Source organism: Ictalurus punctatus, unplaced genomic scaffold, assembly GCF_001660625.3.
Source record: "Ictalurus punctatus breed USDA103 unplaced genomic scaffold, Coco_2.0 Super-Scaffold_100, whole genome shotgun sequence".
Taxonomy (NCBI): domain Eukaryota; kingdom Metazoa; phylum Chordata; class Actinopteri; order Siluriformes; family Ictaluridae; genus Ictalurus; species Ictalurus punctatus.
In genome coordinates this window covers 1,333,815-1,353,434 of record NW_026521086.1, presented here as the reverse complement: position 1 = coordinate 1,353,434, position 19,620 = coordinate 1,333,815, and the positions used below count along the sequence as shown (strand labels likewise).

Genomic DNA, 19,620 nt, shown 5'->3' with positions numbered 1-19,620 from the left:
GACTTTGCTGAGCAGTTGTCTGTTCTTTGTCCTAAAAGTTCTTGCATATAATGGTGGTCTTCACATAACATAAGTAAATTCCCATCCTTAAACTCTTTATCTTGCATATTCATTTCGAGCATTTTCTGTTGGGGTAAATGAGTAGAGAGGATCCTAGGCCATTTTTAGCAATTTCCTGGTGAGTAAAAAAAGATGAATCCATTTATTCAACATTGATTATTTTAACAAATTCAGAGGGACCTTAACATAAAATTAAGGTTATAGTGTACTTGTAACCATCCGTCTCTGCTTGGTACAGCCCCAGTTCATGTGACAGTGCTCTGGTGTGTGTGGGACCTCGTCGTTGGCGTGCCAGAGGAGGAGAGAGGAGGCAGATGGAGATGCGTATCCTGTGTCACGAAGCGCAGGAGATCCTACCTGATGGCACCGCCATGGTGCTCGCTGCCTTTGTCCAACGCTCTACGGTCATGTCCAAGAACCGCAAAAGACCCCCTCACAATCCAGGTAAGGTTATGGTTTACAGTGTGCAAGTCAAGTAATTGGATAGGTTTGAGTAGCCAGTGTGCTTATTTCTGAAGGATACATGTGTGTTACAGAGAGCTGTGATCTCCTCTTCATGCACCCTGACCTGTCCTTTGGTACCCATACCGGCAGCTGTGGCCACATCATGCACTCTCACTGCTGGCAGAGGTGAGGAGTTGGGCAAAATGTTACTTCTAGACAGCCTTCTACTTAATCCCAAATAAAAAGTTTTGCTGCTTTCAAATGTTTGTGGATATAGGCAATAGATCAGCAGCTAACAGTAAATAGTTTGTCTAGAAAATATGACCTTTATATGAGCAATTACAAATAAATTAGCTAGTATTAATCAATCAGTCTGGATGTTTTGTGACCGAAAAGTCAAAAATCTAATTTGTGATGTACAGGAAAGTCTCATGGATGTGTGGTGATTGATAAGATGTAGATCCAAATTGGATGTGTTTAGCTTAAATATGCGATCTGCAGATATATATATATATATATATATATATATATATATATATATATATATATATATATATATATATATATATATATATATTTGTCCCAATACAATGAGCTGATCATCGACACAAAGCATGAAACAAAGCTTGCTATGTGCACTTGACTGTTTTTCACTGTCTTAGATCAAGCCAGTGTTACTTTCAAAGTCTGTAAACTTATTGTGCCTCATGGGGAAGCAAAGAACGTTAACCTGATCTGACCTTAGGAGTAAGTGCAGTTCAATTCAGTTTTATTTGTATAGCGCTTTTTACAATAGACATTGTCTCAAAGCAGCTTTACAGAAATATCAACACGGTATACAGATATTAAAGGTGTGAATTTATCCCAACTGAGCAAGCCACTGAGTGGCGACGGTGGCAAGGAAAAACTCCCTAAGATGTTTTAAGAGGAAGAAACCTTGAGAGGAACCCGACTCAGAAGGGAACCCGTCCTCATCTGGGTAACAACAGTTCATTATGGATTTATATGAAGTCTGTATGGCCTTAGGAGCAGCCATAGAGTATCAAAAGCTAAAGAAATCAGGTGATTGAACTTGTTATATATACATCAGAATATATCCACTGGACATTATTAAAGTATAATGAGGTGGGGGTCAGAGTGCAGGCTGCTGTGTTAATGCACCCCAGAGCTGAGAGGTGTGTATCATTGAGCTTGTGTGTGTTTGTGTCTGGTTTATTTGCAGGTCTTTGAATATCAATGATGCAAACAGGGAGGAGAAATATAACAGGTATTTACATACCAGTCAGTATGTGTGTGTGTGTGTGTGTGTGTGTGTGTGTGTGTGTGTGTGTGTGTCTCTGCACCACTCCTGTCTCCCATTTTTACTGCATTTGTAAAACTGGAGACACTGCAGGGGGAAACCACTCAAACCCTCTAGTGTGTGAATCTCCCAGAGCTTACACATTCAAACTGAAACTACACAAGCACTACAAACGTGTGTGTGTGATTGTATTTGTGTAACAAATACAGTAACAGTAAACCGTTTTTGTGTTGATTTTGATGTATGTTTTGGATCACTGTCCTGCTGGAAGATCCAACCACGGCCAATTTGAAGCTTTCTGTCAGAGGCAGTCAGGTTTTCATTTAATATCTGTTGATATTTGATAGTCCATTACGCCATGTATCCTTTCTCTGTCACTTTGGGGTGGTAGTTACATCCATCGACTTGGATAAGCAAGTTACAAGCCATCGATAAGGGAAACCAGAGATCAAGATACATCTCAGGTTTTATTTATCTATTTTCATTTATTTATTTATTTATTTATTTAAAAAACTCACTTTTTACATTCCTTCTAATAAGTCGCCTAAATGCATTCTTAAGTTCATTCTGCTTAAGGCATTCCACAAAAGCTTAGTGGAGTAGTACTCCAGCTACCCAGGAGTAGTTGATTAAAAATAGTCGAGAGTATTTGTTTATAAAACTAATTGTTGAAGCCCTAAAAAGAGCAGTTTTCCTGTGGACCTCAGGGGAAGCAGTAAGGAGCTCTGTTCATTTGAGAACTTTAAGAAAAGTAACCTGGGTGAAGCTCTTCATGAATCTGGGAGATGTTGAGTATGTGCAAAAAATTTAAATATAACATTTAAAAAGTTTAAGATTTCACAGCATATTTGTGTGTGTGTTATTTCAGTATTAATGTTCTTGTTATTATTTAAAATCTTTTAAAAAAAAACAAACAAACAAACACATGTGCCAGGTGTCACGTATCAGGAAGCTCTGGACTCCACTTCCCATCAGCCACTGCACTGCACTACATGTCACATGACCACCTGCACCTGATTCACGTTTTGGTTAATGAGCACTCGTGTGTGTATATATAGCCATTGTCTGCACTGATTCACGGTCTTTCGTTGTCTTAGACTTTCGTGTTCCCGTGTTTTGTTTCATGCCACAGTATTTTGCCTAGTTGTCTTAGTTTTGTTCTTTGATTGTTTAAATAAATGTTATATACTGCAATTGCTTCTGGCTCAACCTTGAATCGTGACAGAACGAAAGACCAACAATCAGAATCAGCAGATCGCCAAGATGGATATCTGGGGCGTCAGGATGCCACCAATGTTAGTGGAGTACTTTGCCACGTTGCGCCAACAGTCGGAAGATTACCAAGCTGCGCTACGAAAGCAGCAGGACGCCAGGAATTACCTGGGCTTCAACTTACCGCCTATGTTCATGCAGGACTACGCCATGCTACGCCAACAGGAGGAGGAGTCCAGGTACAAGGGGGAGTTTGTGTTCAGTACAGAGACCCAGCCCGGGACCGACAGGGTGACCTCAGAGCTCGAACCTGAGCTCCACGAGGTGGGCTCACCTGCCGGCAAAGGGTCAGCGGGGAGGCACTAGCACCAGGCTTTGATGTCCGAGTCCCAGTCAAGTCTCAAGTCCCTAAGGTCCCAGCCAAGCCTCGCGTCCCTGAGGTCCAAATCAAGCCTCGCGTCCCTGAGTTCACGTTCAGGCCTACTGACCCAAATGACCAAATGCCGCTCACGCCCAGCCAAGCTCCGCTCACGCCACAGTCCGCCGACACGCACCGCCAAGCTCCGCTCACGCCACAGTCCGCCGACACGGCCAGCCAAGCTCTGCCTATGCCCAAGGTTCACATAGTGACCTCAGAGCCTCAGCCTCCCCGTTCAGCTGAGGTCGTCGCTCAGCCTCCCCGTTCAGCTGAGGTTGTCGCTCAACCCGCCTGCTCCATGGCAACTAGAGTTCCCCCCTTCTGCTTCGAGGAGACCCACGCTCCTCTCCCTGGCCGCACGGGGGACTTCTCTCAGCCTTCCAGTTCAGCTGGGGACGTCGGACCGCTTTCATGCTCTGCCGAGGAAATATCTCAGCCTCCCTGTGCCATTGTAGAAGCCGCCCGGCCTCCTGATTTTGCGGGGGACATTTTCTCCAGGGGGCCAGGACCACCAGATGGAGGACGTATAATTTTGGGGGAGGGTTCTGTCACGTATCAGGAAGCTCTGGACTCCACTTCCCATCAGCCACTGCACTGCACTACATGTCACATGACCACCTGCACCTGATTCACGTTTTGGTTAATGAGCACTCGTGTATATATAGCCATTGTCTGCACTGATTCACTGTCTTTTGTTGTATTAGACTACCATGTTACATGTTTTGTTTCATGCCACAGTATTTTGCCTAGTTGTCGTAGTGTCTATGTTTTGTTGTTTGTTCATATAATAAATGTTATATATCTGTGATTGCTTCCGAACCCATCCTTGATTCGTGACACCAGGGTGTACAAACATTTTTTTTTTCTTCTTCCTGGTCGCGTATTTAAAATTCTTACTTGAACCAGTACATCTATACGATATAATTTCGTCATGTGTGTGCTTGTGTGTGTATTTGCACATGTATGTGCACGTGTGTGTTTTCCTACTATAGGTGTTTAAGAACTCTTTGATCCACCAGAGGACGGGTGATAAGAACCCATGTCGGTACTTCTCTAAGCAGGAGCTGAAGGAGCTTTTCACACTGGAGGACACGTACTCGTCCTCCATTCGGCTGCAGCTGCAGTCGCTCCACTCGTCTGCGTGCCGCTCCGACCCTGAGCTGCAGTGCCACATCTCCTCTCTGAAGGGCATGAATGTGTTTGGCGTGTCCCGTCATGACTTGCTGTTCTCTAATGACGATACTCTGCAGGACAAGGACAAATATGGTCACAATTTGGCCCATATCTGTTCAGCAGTGCTATATCTAGGCCATATGTGACGGATAATACCCACATGTGGCCCAAACGTACTTGCTATTTGGGATGTCTGGTTGGAGTGTGAAAATTTTAGATGCTGGATTGACAGTTATATTATTAAATAACAATATGAACAGCAAGATTATTAATTGGAGTAGCATAAGTAATGAAAATAGCAAATGTTAATATTCATAAATACAGGTAATGGGATTTAGTGTTAATAGTGCAAGAGTAAGTGTAAATATGAATCTGAAACAGATGTGGCTGTTCATCTCAGTGCTTTAATTGAAGAAAAAGTCAAAAAAATTTTGCCATGTTGTATAACATACATAAAGGGCAAGCAGGCGGAGCTTGTGTCCCCAAACATGATCAGTGCTTGCTTTGATGTACAAAACTCCTCATATGGCATAGAGCACGCACCATACAGCATTCCTCAAATCTAGGCCTAATTCTAAACCACTTTAGTTGGAAGACCCACCCACACACTGTGTGTGTCAGTGACTGTGTCTGTATGGTTGGATGATGATGCAGGTGTGTGTGTGTGTGTCAGTGACTCAGGTGTCTATACAGTAAGCTGATGAGCAGTTGTATCTCACTGTCTCCAGTGTTAATGTCAGTGGCCTTCAGAAAAAAGTCCAGTGCTTCCTGTTTCCTCCCTTCAGACAAACACTGTTTCCCAGAATGCACCAGTGAATCAAACGATTCCTCTTGATGTGTGACATCATTTGGACTCTGCACTTCAGTGGCTGCACACTGATGCACAACTTCACTAGAGGCCAGTTGAACGTCAGTGAAGCTTTTTACCATCACCTTCCTCTTCCTCCTCGCACTCAACCATGTGTTCACTAGGCTCTGGCTCGTCCTCTGGCTCCTCCCACTCCTCTCATATTTCCTCTTTCGTCTCTGGTTCCTCCTCTTCCTCCTCCATATCCTTTAGCTGTGACTGTACTCATGAGCGTGTGCCAGTGTACACCTCAGAGCTCTGGACTCGAAACTTTACATTCTGAAACCCTGTAAGACTTACCCTGTGTGTGTGTGTCTGTCTGTCTGTCTGTTTGTCTGTGTGGTCACTTCTTCCATAAGGCATGTGTTGAGCCATGGCTGATGGATCACAGGACCTGCCCGATTTACGTGTGTCATCCTCAAATCCCTCAGAGTAGAGGTGAGGTGTGTGCGTAAATGGATTCATGAGAGTTTCTCATCTCTCTAGAGACGGATGTTGAGGAGCAGCACATGTAGACGGTCACTTCTGCTTTGCATTCGTTTCCCAGCAGCACTGAGTACTTTCACACACACTGTGACTCAGTCTCCAGCATACACCCCAACTCCGAGTCTCTCACACAGCGATGCTGCCTTTTCTGGATATGAATCTCTGCATGCAACAGAGCAGCTGGGTCCTGCTGACCACACACAGTGTGTGTGTGTGTGTGTGTGTGTGTGTGTGTGTGCACTTCTCACCTTCGTGTGTTTCAGCCTGCCTTGCTGAATTCCAGAAGCTGCTGCTAATAAGCTAGTTTGTTCACTGTGTGTGTGGGGGCGGGGGGGTATTATTTTGGAAGCACACACCTGTATTTGGACTAAACATACTAGCATGACCACAAAAAGATTCAAGATTGTGGCTCAACTGACGAGAGGCCATAAGGTCTGTGAGAACGCTGATATTCTTGTCCTGGGTTCGATGGAAACATGGTGTCAGGACATGCGCTGGTCTGTCAATACAGTTCCCTCTGAAGCCCAGGATTTGTTTTTACTATACACTGAAGACATTTGGGTTTGAGATATGTCGGTCATTTTAAGGACATTCCAAACATGTTCCAATATTTTCGATCATTTGAAAAATGGGTAGGTTTAAACACAAGATGCCATATTTTAAGTTGTTTGACCATAATTTAATTTCCTAATATTTACATCTAAATTTGTTAATCAACTATTCATCATTTGATCTCAAGCCCAAATGTTTCCTGGATATAGCAAACCAAAAATAATTGCCCTTGCTGTTCTAATACTTTTCTCCATCTAATGGGAATAGCTCAGCAGCGGTGTTCTTCACAGTGGCTGACAGTTTTTGGTCTTGGTCTTGTCACTGAGTTGACCTGTGGAGATCCAGGGCAGGTTTCATGGTGATTTTCTCTGGCAGGTGGGGCATCTTCAAGTTACTTGGTTACAGTCATATTTCTATAGCACTTTTCTAGACACTCAAAGTGCTTTACACTGGGAGGAGACCACTAGTGTGTATCCTCCACCTGGATGATGGGACAGCAGTCATAGTGCTCCAGAACTCCCACCACACACCAGCTATTAGTGGAGAGGAGAGAGTGATGTAGCCAATTCAGAGATGGGTATTATTAGGGGGTGATTGAGAAGGCCAATGAGGGAATTTGGGCAGGACACTGGGGTTATACCCCTACTCTTTTTTTTAATTTTATTTTATTTTTATTTATGTTTTATATTTTTAATGACCACAGAGAGTCAGGACCTCAGTTTAATGTCTCATCCAAAAGACGGTGCTGTTTATACAGTAGTGTCCCCGTCACTATATTGGGGCATTAGACCCCACACAGACCACAGGGTGAGCCCCCCCTGCTGGTCTCACTATTACCACTTCCATCAGCAAGCTTAGTTTTCCCCAGGAGGTCTCCCAGTACTGGCCAGGCTCAACCCCGCTTATCTTCAGTGGGACGCCAGGTAAGAGCTGTAGGGAGAGATGGCTCTGGTTATGTATTTCTGCATTCAGTGATGGACTGGGAACCTGTTTTCTCGTAGCTGCCCTAACTGTTTAGGAGGGCATGCTCCTCAGTGCAGAGGTACACTTCCATATGGAGGCTCTATTCAATGGCTGTACCCTGTGCTGTGATTGGCTTGCAGGTTTGGAGGCAGTGTGTTTGAAGTGCCACTGCACTACGATAAGCCCGCATTTGAGAGTGAAACTCGCAGCTAGGAGACCAGCAAAACACACTGTGACTGTAAACACACACACACACATATGCGTACATGCTCACATACACTATACATACATTTACAGTCACAGGTTTGGATTTAAAAATGCATTTTATTTCATTTCTGTGTGTGAGTTAATGAATGACCTCATGCTGTGGTTAATGGGAGGAAAATCTCTCTTCTCTTTTATCTCTGGGGTGTGTGTACTGGAGAAACACACAGTTCACCAGCTCCCTCTGCTGGACATGTTGCATTACCTCTCTCTTTCTCGCACACACAGTCAGTATATACTGAATTTGCCATGTGACAGGTGTTCCTGGTTCAGTATGGGTGGAGCTTATGTTAATTTTTTTCAACTTAATCATGTGACATCCATTAGCGTTTCTTTCCACTTGTTCAGCTTGATCATCTATTTAATGCTGTATAGCGACTGCTGGGTAGGTAACGTTAATGTTCGCTATGTTAACTAGTGCTGTGGGTAGGTGACGGGCTAGCACAGCTGATATTACTAAACTATTATACTGTTTAATTATAGGCAGGCTTTTATGCCCACAAATACAAAAGAAATAAAAACAGAAGCTAGTGGTGATGTTATACAGTTCAGATTATACTTAAGCTCCGCCCTCACTGACTCAGACACGCCTGTCAATTGGCACAAAAAGCTTGCTATTTAAAAAAAAAAAAAAAAAAAAAAAAAAAAAAAAATCTTAAAATTATTCTAATTTTACTAACTATTTTACAAAATATCAAAATGTGTCCTTTTATGTGTGTGTGCTTCACAATGTGGCCTTATTGGTATCTTCTGTACTCTATGAACTACTGATCTGAACTGTTAAATAAGAGGTGTAATTTTAATCAAATTATAGTGATATGAAAATGTAAACTGTAAATAAAGTCTCTTTTTATCATGAATGTGTGTGTCCACTTGGTCCCTTGGCATGAGCGGGGATATTTATCTAGAGTATCAGTTACTATACGAAGTCTGTAGTAACAGCATTTCTCTGAAGATGATTTAATGGAGCTTGTGTTTAGAGTGTAACTTGTACTTTAGTTTTCTTCATTTTCCCAAAATTTAACACCAGATACTTCACAGTACACGAATACCACATGGAGATACAAACTTTATAGTTGACGTGAGGGTAACACTGTTTACACAAGGGTAACAGGCTTGACACTGAGGTAACACTGGTTACACAAGGGTAACAGGCTTGACACTGAGGTAACAGGGTTTACGACCTTTAAGTGTAGAGATCTGATTAATTTTATGTACATATGCGTGTTCATGGATAAAAAAACGTACTGTCGTGTCTGCTCAACTTTTTTTTTGATGAGGGATATGCAAATTGAATTTAAATTCACTAGTCTTACTTAAATTTCCTATATTAACTTGTAGATTTTAATTATAAATATATTTTCTAATTATTATAGTCTCTATTGTATCACTGGAACAATGGCCCATATACACTCAGCTAATCATGTGACAGCAGCACTGTACATGAAATCATGCAGCTACAGGTCAATAGCTTTATTAATGTTCACATCAAACATGTATTATTGTGTATGGGGAGGACCGGTTGGGTGTGAGACCCAGTTTCTGTCCCAATTTCTGTCCCAGTCTGGCCCGGCTCCTTCAGGAAATACTTTATCTGATGTGTATATCAGCTGCTTATTTCTTCTTGGCCTTTACACACAGTAAAGGTTTACTGTGCTGCAGTTCTACATGTCTTTATACTTTTGACCATTAGGGGGTCTCCAATGTAAACCCTTGAGAAATTAAACATTTTCAACACATCTGTAATAATGCTACAACTTTTGGGGTTTTTGGGGGGGGGGGGGGGTTTTGGGGGGGGGGGGGGGGGGGGGGTTTGGAGAGTTTTTTCAGGTTTGGAGGGTTTGAGGGGTTTTTGGACTGTTTTGGCGGGTTTTGGGGGTTTTGAGTTTTTTAGCATTTCGGAGGGTTTCGGAGGTTTTCTGAGTTTTTTTTAGGGTTTTGTAGGGCATTGGAGTGTGATGATCATGGTGACAATGTTGACGATGTTGATGACGACGATGATGTTGACGATGATTATCATGATGACGATGATGGTGACTATGATGATGATGACAATAGATGATGACTATGACCATGATGATGACAATGATGATGACGATGAAGATAATGATGACGGCGACGATGATGATGATAACGATGGTGATGATGATGACAATGACGATGATATGATGGTGACGATGATGATGATTACGATGATGGTGACGACGATGATGGTGATTATGATTACGATGATCAGAACGATTATGATTATGATGATGGTGACGACGATGATGACTGTGACTATGATGATGACCGCAATGAGGGTGACAATGATGGCAATGATGACAATGACGATGATTATGAGGACGATGATGGTGATAATGATGGTGATGATGGTGATGATCTGAATTCTTTATTTTCTCCTACAGCGTGTATGAAGCAGTGCTGCATGGAGCAGATGACGGAATGTCTGGACTGGATTATGGCTGAATGTAAGAATTTGTATTCAAAATTTCTGCAGAGTATGGCGATCTTCATACAGAAGTCAGATGGTTGAGTAGGAGTAAGGTACTTCACCGTTTTATTTCCTTGGTGAGTGAAATTACGGCTTTAATGGAACTGGGGGGGACGACACTAACCTGTTGTCTGATGGCTGCTTGATCTTGCATTCTTGGCTGATGTGACAGAGAAACTGAATCAGCTCAATCTTCAGTTACAAGGTAAAGACAAAACCATATGTGATATGATCAGTGCTGTGAAGGTATTTAAAGCAAAACTGTCATTTTACCTTCAGCAATTGAAAAACAAAAGATTGCAACACTTCCCCTCATTGGTAAAGATAGAAAGAAAGCCATGCAAATGTAAGCAAAGTTTTGGATGTACTCGAGTATTGTGACCTCCTGTCCAGGCTTGGGCAGGAATCTGAGGAAAGGTTCAGTGATTTTGAAAATCTTGAGATGTGTGTGGCATTTGTTGCCAAGTCTTTCATGGAGATAGACATGGATCACATTTCAAAGCAGATGGCTGAACAAAAGTTTAACTATGTGCTCTTCTCATCAGCAGACCATAGGCAACAGCTAAAGGGTGTTTCTGTCGTGGTTTCTGTAGTGTAGTGGTTATCACGTTTGCTTCACACGCAAAAGGTCCCTGGTTCGAGACTGGGCAGAAACAAGCTAGCAATTTTGAACTTTGCTTTAATAACTGACCGGTTGTCATCACCGTAGGATCAGGTCCTCTAGGAACAGCCGGAAAGCGAGACCTTGGACAGAGCAGATTTCCTTCTTTTGTGCCTTTGTAGCAAAGCAGTTAACATTTGCTTACAAAATGAAAGGGAGTCTCTGGTTTTCTACAGAAAGTGGAAGCCTGGCTCTTTTGTTGCTCAGTAAGACTCTGTGCGTGACTGGAAAATTTTCCATAAAGTACTGGTCACCAAGTTCACCTATCAGCGAGAGGTCTACGCCCGAAAAAGGCTGGGAGCGGTTTCCCTTCCATTGAGCTTTTGGTGCAAGGCAGATAACAGCTGCTTGCAAAATCACAGGCAGTCTCTGCTTTTCCACTGAATGTGGGAGCCTGGCCCTTTCCTTCATCAAGAAGACAAGAGTAATGATGCGCTTGATTCGAGGGGTAGGGGTAGACATGGCCAGGGAAGAAGAGAAACAATACAGAGCAGCAAGTAGTTACACAGACTCCTGAATGTTCTCAATAACCATACATTTCATGTAAACACCAACCAGAAAAACTGAAAATATATGTACACACTGTATTTCACAATAATTAACAATGGTCAAGTCCATCAATAACGCAAATGTCCAAGTCTGTTAAGTTCAGTACCCCAACTAAACTTTCTAAATCTTACGGTTCGGTCCCCATTTGGGCGCCACTCTGTAGCGTGGTACCTTATGGGGTTTGGACGCCAGACAGTTCAAATTAACCATCACTTATAACTTATAATTTGGACATCACTCAGAATAAGGCTACTCAATTCTTACAAAATAAGTTTATTATTATTTATGCAATAAACATAAGAAAATACAGATCGTTTCAGTCATAGAAACCTAAATAATGAAAACCAAAAAGTTCCCCTACGTGGGATTAATAAACACACCCATAAGGAAACAAGGCTCTATTCATAAAAGAAACTTTTCACACACAAGAGGCAGAAAATAAAACATTTAACCCCAAAATAATTCTTAACCAAAACAAAAAAGTTGTTCACTTTAAAGCTGCACTTCAATGGCGGTGATTTAGGCATACGGGAGTTCGTGAACCCGAAAGCATGGGAAAGAGCAGTCAGATTCCGCTTAACACTCGGAGTTCTTTACAGACAGTAACATCCAACGATTTAAACATACTGGTTCTACACAAAAGTATTAAAGAAAGGATCTCAAACCCGTGATGTGCCTCCGAACCCTCAAAACTCCGCTCACTCGTTTATTCACCTTGGCAGAATATTCCCGAAGTGTTCACCAGCCTCCTGAATCAATATCCACAAGGTTATAATCCACAGTAAGAGCATTAGAATGGTCCTTGGCAAACGCACACCATCAGTTCCGCCATTCTCACCTGGCTCTCATTTCCGCGTCCCGCTTTCTCTCACCTAGTCACCTGTTCTTTTTATTGCTTCCTAAGACCCCACCCTTCTCTTCATCTCTTTTTTTACTTCCGTTAATTAAAACACCATGGAATGGAATGGACTCCGCTTCTGTGTCAATAAATGGTAAAATGGTAAATGGCGCACTTATATAGCACTTTACACTGTGTCTCATTTACCCATTCACACACCAATGGTATCAGAGCTGCCATGCAAGGCGCTAACTTGCCATCGGGAGCAACTTGGGGTTCAGTGTCTTGCCCAAGGACACTTCGGCATGTGGAGTCCTGCTGGCCGGGAATCAAACAGCCAACCCTACGATTAGTGGACAACCCGCTCTACCACCTGATCCACAGCCGCCCCTGTCACTGTGCAGCTAGCTGTTGCAAATGAATGGGAAAATATCCTTGGCATCCATGCAATTCAAGGATGTTGTAATTGGTAAGTTGTGATGTCAAAAGTATCTGTACCAAGTTGATACTAAAATTTTAAAAAGAATGATACAATAATTTTTTTTTTCAGTATCGGCTGTACCAAGTATTCTTCTGCTTTCTGATTGACTTTCTTTTGTAAGTATTAATTAACCGTGATTTCCACTCAGCCATCTTACTGGAATTTGTGTAGGTTAGGAATAAGACTGAGGATGGAGCTGTACAGTTTTGTAGTGTGTATCGTTTGTAAATATTGTTAACTTCTTTACCATAGCCATGCTGAGGGAGGTGTTGACTAAATTAGAGATGGTGCTGGACCAACAAACCACTGAGATTGCTTCAACTACAGGTGTTCCAAGTGCAGTCTTTGGATATTGATGAAGATTTACTGCCCTGCAAGATCTTCCTCAACTGCGTAGTCTGGAGCGAAGGATGCAACAGAGCCCAGATTACAAGCAAAATCTGGTGAGAATTTTTTTTCTTTTTTTGTTAACAATTGCTTGCACAATTACACAGCTACTGAGAGTGTTTGTTTTCTCAAGGTGACACACTCGTACTCATTCAACACCACTTTGATATGAGGGAACAGTTATGACCTAATCTTTGGTAGAGGAGCAAAACATGGAAAGCACACAGGGCAGGGTAACTGCAGGAGTAGTGAGAAGCACTGACACAGTTGACAAGGCAATACATGCTTATTAATTATTTATATTTTATATTATATTATTGTTTTAAAAATCATCGGTTTCGGTAAACTGGTTGGCGCTTATTGACAGGGCGGATGTGCTCGACTGCACCTGGCGCATACTGAAGAGGGTGATTGCTAACTCCCTGGCAAAGAACCTCAATTGGAGGGGAGTCGATGGAAAGACTTCACTGTCCGCTCTCCAACTCGGAGAGGTCGTGATTGGTAAGTATATCTGTTTACATACAGAATTAGCTGTCTCTCTCAGATGACATGTAAGGGGTAATCCACAGCTAGATGTGCACTAAACGATTTTAGTGCATGATGTGGAGGAGAAGAACCACTCGTTCAAATCGTCACCTAGCCATGGATTACCCCGCTTATACCATGGTCTTTCCACAATTAATAAAGTTAAAGCTGTCATTGATTTTAGAAGCTCAAACTTTGATTAGAAGTTTAAAATGACAGTTAATTTCTATTAGTTAGGTCGTTAGATCTGGAATTTTGCCCGGTATAAATCAGACACAGAGATAAAGTAGTGTGATGAGATTACATTTATTTGAATGAATTGACAGATATCTATCAGAGACAGAGAGATTAATCATGTATGAATTTCCTGCATCATGTGCCTCTCAGCAGTCAGTCAGTGAGTTTACATGGACCACAATAATCCACTGTTAACCCGATTAAGACGATACTTTGATTAAGAAACTACCATGTAAACAGCAATTTTTAATTACCTTAATCTGATTAAAGTCATTACTGGAAGTAAGCACTAATCGAATTAAGACATGTAGTACTCCTGTTTTAGTCGCATTATCAACGTGTATTACAGACATGTAAACACCTGAATCACATTATTAACGTCATGTGAGTTTTCACCGCATTTTGCGACAGGACACGTACACACATGGCAGTGCTCAACATTTTACGGCGAACAAGAGAGCACGGCTGCGTCCCAATCCGCATACTTGCCTACTATAGGCCTGTAGTGGGGAAAATACATCTATCTCGGCTACTATATAGACGCTAAGTGCACGGTTTGGGATGCAGTTCACGGCTTCAAGCAGTTGTCTATTTGCACGTACAGCATGACAAAAAAATAACTGCGCTTAAAGCGTTCATAAAAAAATTAAATAAAAACACCCAAAACTGTATACTATACCATAACAAAGACGAACTGTATGTTGATATGTGAAATTCTGGAGGGACGTCGGACGGCGTGGCGCGACGCATGTAAACACCTTATTCACGTTATTATCTTACTCAGAGTAAGGTCAATAATTAGATTACTGCTGTCCATGTAAACATAGTCAGTGTTGCGCAGCAGTAGTGTAGTAAAACTGAGAGTTGAATTACTTCACAAACAGTGATGGTAACACCTCATTGCTGAGAAATATAATGTAACTTTTTACCAGCAAAGTTATTTTTTTTGTTGCAGACAAAGTTGCAGACAGGGCCGGCAAGAAGTGTCTGTGTGTACGAATGTGTGTTCACGAATGTCTCTGTATGCTCAAGTGTCTGTGCGTGTGTGTGTGTTTGTGTGTGCATGTAGGCTGCGCGTTGATTTAGAAATGCTCACAGTGATCAAACTGACTGGAACTACCTGTGCAATAAACGGTTATAATGCACACCTTCCAGCCATTCAGAATCCAATATTCACACTGACCATGGTATAAGTGTAATTAATGCTTAGGATTCATAATAACCTTACGATATGTATTGCTTTCTTCCAATGTTCATAGAAACCTCTTCACGGCTAAAGCTGCAGAGATGGAGGTTGAGGGGACCATGAAGAGGTGGCTCCAGCTGGTGTCAGATCGAGAGTGCGGGTGCAAGAGAAGACTTTTGAAAACTTTTGCAAAAAGAAGGTATTTAGAGTGTTTTAACTGTGGTGTCTTTGTTAATTTGTTAAAATGTTCATATTATAGTCTATTTTTGATTGTCTATAAAAGTCCTTGCTGTTTTTAAATGGTTGAATTTTTGTGTGTGTGTGTGTGTGTGTGTGTGTGTGTGTGTGTGTGTGTGTGTGTGGCTATACAGTTGCGGTCGGAAGTTTACATACCCCTTGCAGAATCTACAAAATCTTAATACTCTTTACAAAATAAGATTGATCATAAAAATCCTAAGTTTCTAATATAGTACCGCCATGAATAAGCTATTTCACATAATTCAATTCAATTCAATTCAGTTTTATTTGTATAGCGCTTTTTACAATAGACATTGTCTCAAAGCAGCTTTACAGAAATATCAACACGGTATACAGATATTAAAGGTGCGAATTTATCCCAACTGAGCAAGCCACTGAGTGGCGACGGTGGCAAGGAAAAACTCCCTAAGATGTTTTAAGAGGAAGAAACCTTGAGAGGAACCCGACTCAGAAAGGAACCCGTCCTCATCTGGGTAACAACAGATATTGTGAAAGAGTTCATTATGGATTTATATGAAGTCTGTATGGCGTTAAGAGCAGCCGTAGTCCCAGCAGTCTGGAATTAGAGAAGATTTGAGCTCCATCCAGAGGCAGAAAGGATCTGGATCTCTAGTATCTCCATAAATTCGTGTGGGGCTCGGCGAAAGGAGAGAGGGAGAAAAAAGATAATTATGACTGCGAAGTAGTAGAACAGAATCTAGTCAGGGTAGGCTTGAGTAAACAAATACGTTTTAAGCTTAGACTTAAACACTGAGACTGTGTCTGAGTCCCGAACACTAATAGGAAGACTGTTCCATAACTGTGGGGCTCTATAAGAGAAAGCTCTTCCCCCCTGCTGTAGCCTTCACTATTCGAGGTACCGTCAGATAGCCTGCATCTTTTGATCTAAGTAGGCGTGGCGGATCATATAAAACCAAAAGGTCGCTTAGATATTGTGGCGCGAGACCATTTAGTGCTTTATAGGTTAATAAGAGTATTTTATAATTAATGCAAGATTTCACTGGGAGCCAATGCAGTATTGATAATATCGGTGTGATATGGTTGTATCTTCTAGTTCTAGTTAGGACTCTAGCAGCTGCATTCTGGACTAATTGGAGCTTATTTATATTCCTACTGGAACATCCAGACAGTATGGCAGTATGGCATAACAAATGTTTACATATAGTCCACAAGATAATAGCTGAATTAATCAAAATTACCCCATTCAAAAGTTTACACACGTTTGATTCTTAATACTGTTTGTCGTTACCTGAATGATCCAGGACTCTTTTTATGTGTTATGATAGTTGTTCATGAGTCCCTTGTTTGTCCTGAGCAGTTAAACTGCCCACTGTTCTTCAGAAAAATCCTCCAGGTCCTTCACATACTTTGCTTTTCCTGCATATTTTAGCCCTTTCCAGTAGAGGTTATATGATGTTCCGATCCATCTTTTCACACTGAGGACAACCGAGGGACTCGTACACGACTATTCCAAAAGGTGCAAACATTCACTGATGCTCAAGAAGGTAACAGCATCCATTAAGAGCCTGGCTGTAAACGTTGTAAACAGGATGATCATGTAAATTTTTTTGTCTTCTGGGATACTTCTATGCTGTATTAACCATCTTTCTGTGATAAACCTTTTTCACCTCAGAGGACGAGTCTGCAAGTGTTGTCTAATTTCACAACTAATCACAACTCAGTTTTTACATTTTTTAATTTTATTTTTAAGAAAATAATTAAAATTCAATAACCTTTTGACTGTATGAGGTACCCGTAAATGAGAAAAAAACATAGTACTACTTTCATAAAATGTCATGTGCAGCTTGATGGTAATTATAGTAATGTATAGTAATTCTGAGTCTTGAACAGTAAACTCTCAAGTGTCATTGTCATGTCACAGCAAACCAGCGACTCCGTTTCCCAGAATGCACCTCAGACTACAAACATGGCAAACACAAACTACAACTCCAACCAACACACCGACATTGTTAACCTTCTCCAGAATACTAATCAGACAAACCTGTTACCAGTGAACCTACTACATTAGAGAAGGAAATACTGGATGTGAAGTGCAGTAGTGCTAGTGTGTGTGAATAGACTATCAGTTTAGATACTGACCCTGAACACTACTAACATGCAGTGCTTTCTTGGGGTGGTGATGAAGTTGGAGTTGAACCGGTAAGAAAGATATTAGAGAGAGGCTTCCTTACACTCCTGAGGATGTTCAATTAGAACCTGCACCAAACTCACCTGATTCAAGTCATCAGCTAATTAAGCGGCCTGCACGAGCTGAGGTGGGTGCTTTAGAGCAGATAAAACACTAAATGTGTTAGATAAGAGTTCAGAGCCTGTGTTCTAGACACATGATTTAGAGTGGAGACTTAGGCTTAGACCTTAGGCTTTGGAGTTATTCTGATTATAGGTTTCAGTGAGGAAGTGACTGAAGTTAAGGAGAGGAACTGTAAATAAAGTTATAGTCTTTCTTAGTAAACAGAATAAGGCTATATTATTGTTACCGGGGGAAAAAAAAAGAAACTCATAGTAGCGCTGATGAAATACATATACATAACAAAAACTGCTAGGAAAAAGAACTCAGAACATTTGCTTAACCTAATACGTTTTTTTTTTTTCCATCTGCACATAATTATTTTAGCAGTTGCTTTTGCAATAAAAAGACTTAAAGTCGAGGGTCCCTGTAAGTATCTATGGAGAGAGAGAGAGGAGTAGTGAACCATTGACATCATGTACAGCGTTAGCATGAAGGTGTGATTGACAGTTTTTAGAAATCACTTCCTAATCCTATGCTAAGATGAATACTACTAGGCTACTACTCTAGTAATAATAATAACAATAAGGAGAAGAAGAAGAAAGATAGATTAAAGGGTGAGGAGTAAAATCAGTATAAAGTGGGGCTGTTTTGTCTTCAGCAATAATATCTAGTGCTAATAAATAATTTGTCAACTACATTGTATATATCTAGTGCCTGGTAATCAACCTCCTCACCTGGTGAGAGGACAGTCCACTCATCCTGACATTTCACACAGTATGAATAATAATGATAACAAAAGGAAGTAAAGCTAAATGAATGTTTTAACTGAGAGTAATACTTTGTACCCATATTTCCAATTGTATAGTAGATTGCACACAGTTTTTGCTTGTTACGTTTAGACCCGAGGGGATTGCAAACTTCAAAAGCACCATCGTCATTGCACCATCGCAAATGCTGAGGATCATCAGCCATAGTCCGTTGTAATACAGTGTCTTTATGCTTTTGGTAAATATGACATCTAAAGGACTCATACTTTGAAAAGGTCCTCTGACAGTCATTAAGACCACAAGTTATTGAAAAATTTGCCTCGTGCATGAATGAGACCAATGTGCTGGATTCATTTGACAATCGTTCTCCCAGAGCATTTAGGACAACAGAATAGACGAGGCATTTTTGGCAGATATTACTGTAAGAGGTTGATTACTCTGGTAACTGGAGTAGGTAGAGGCTTGTCACCATCCACAGTAAGTTTCAAAACATATTGGTGAAGAAAAATCAGAGTGTTCTTCAAATGAGATGGATATGTTGAATTGAAGACAAAATAAGCACAAAATGAAGCAAGAGCCCTTTCATCCACACCGCTAGCCCAGCAGATCTCTATGCCATCGACTTTGATGACTGCAGTGACTCTTCTTGTAAACACAGTTTTGCAGTCAGTGACTTCTGGTACTTGCTGTGGTAACAGCAGACTTTCTATGCCAGCGACCCGCCTTTGAGCCTCAGCTTCATTAACTGTTTTTTAAAGGATTGGGTTTTTTTTTCACTGTAGAAGTTCACTACAACTGTAGAAGTTGTAGAATAAATTCCCCATGAACAACACTGACTGGAGCACATGCCAATTAAGTTGATGGACTATTAGCAAGTTATTGTCATTCATTTGTATAAATCCAACAATTATTGTTTTTCACTATTTAGCTGTCTTTTTACTTTAAGGATCTAATAAATTGCATATATGAAATGATTTTATTTACAAGTATCATGTTTGTGATTTTAGGTTATTCGTCATTTAGTACAGCTTCTGACCATTAAATCAAAACAGACCTGTGATTTGATGACATAATGCTTATTTATTTAGAAACAGAAGTACCTAAATACAAACATGCTAAATACTTTATATTTTTATATATAAATAACCAGGTGAAAAAGAAGACAACCTTCCAATTGTGAAACTGGCTGTTAAAGCCCTTAATTAAGTGTATTGTCTATGCAGTGTGCACAGATGTCCTTCTCATGTAGGGATAAAATGTTCCGCTG

The 19,620-nt window shown here is 41.1% G+C and overlaps 1 protein-coding gene across 7 annotated transcripts in view; it reads left to right on the top strand.

The window, feature by feature from the left end:
* Window positions 1-19,620, top strand: part of LOC108262448 (TBC1 domain family member 10A) — a 168,976-nt gene that overhangs the window by 16,120 nt on the left and 133,236 nt on the right. The window lies entirely within an intron of this gene.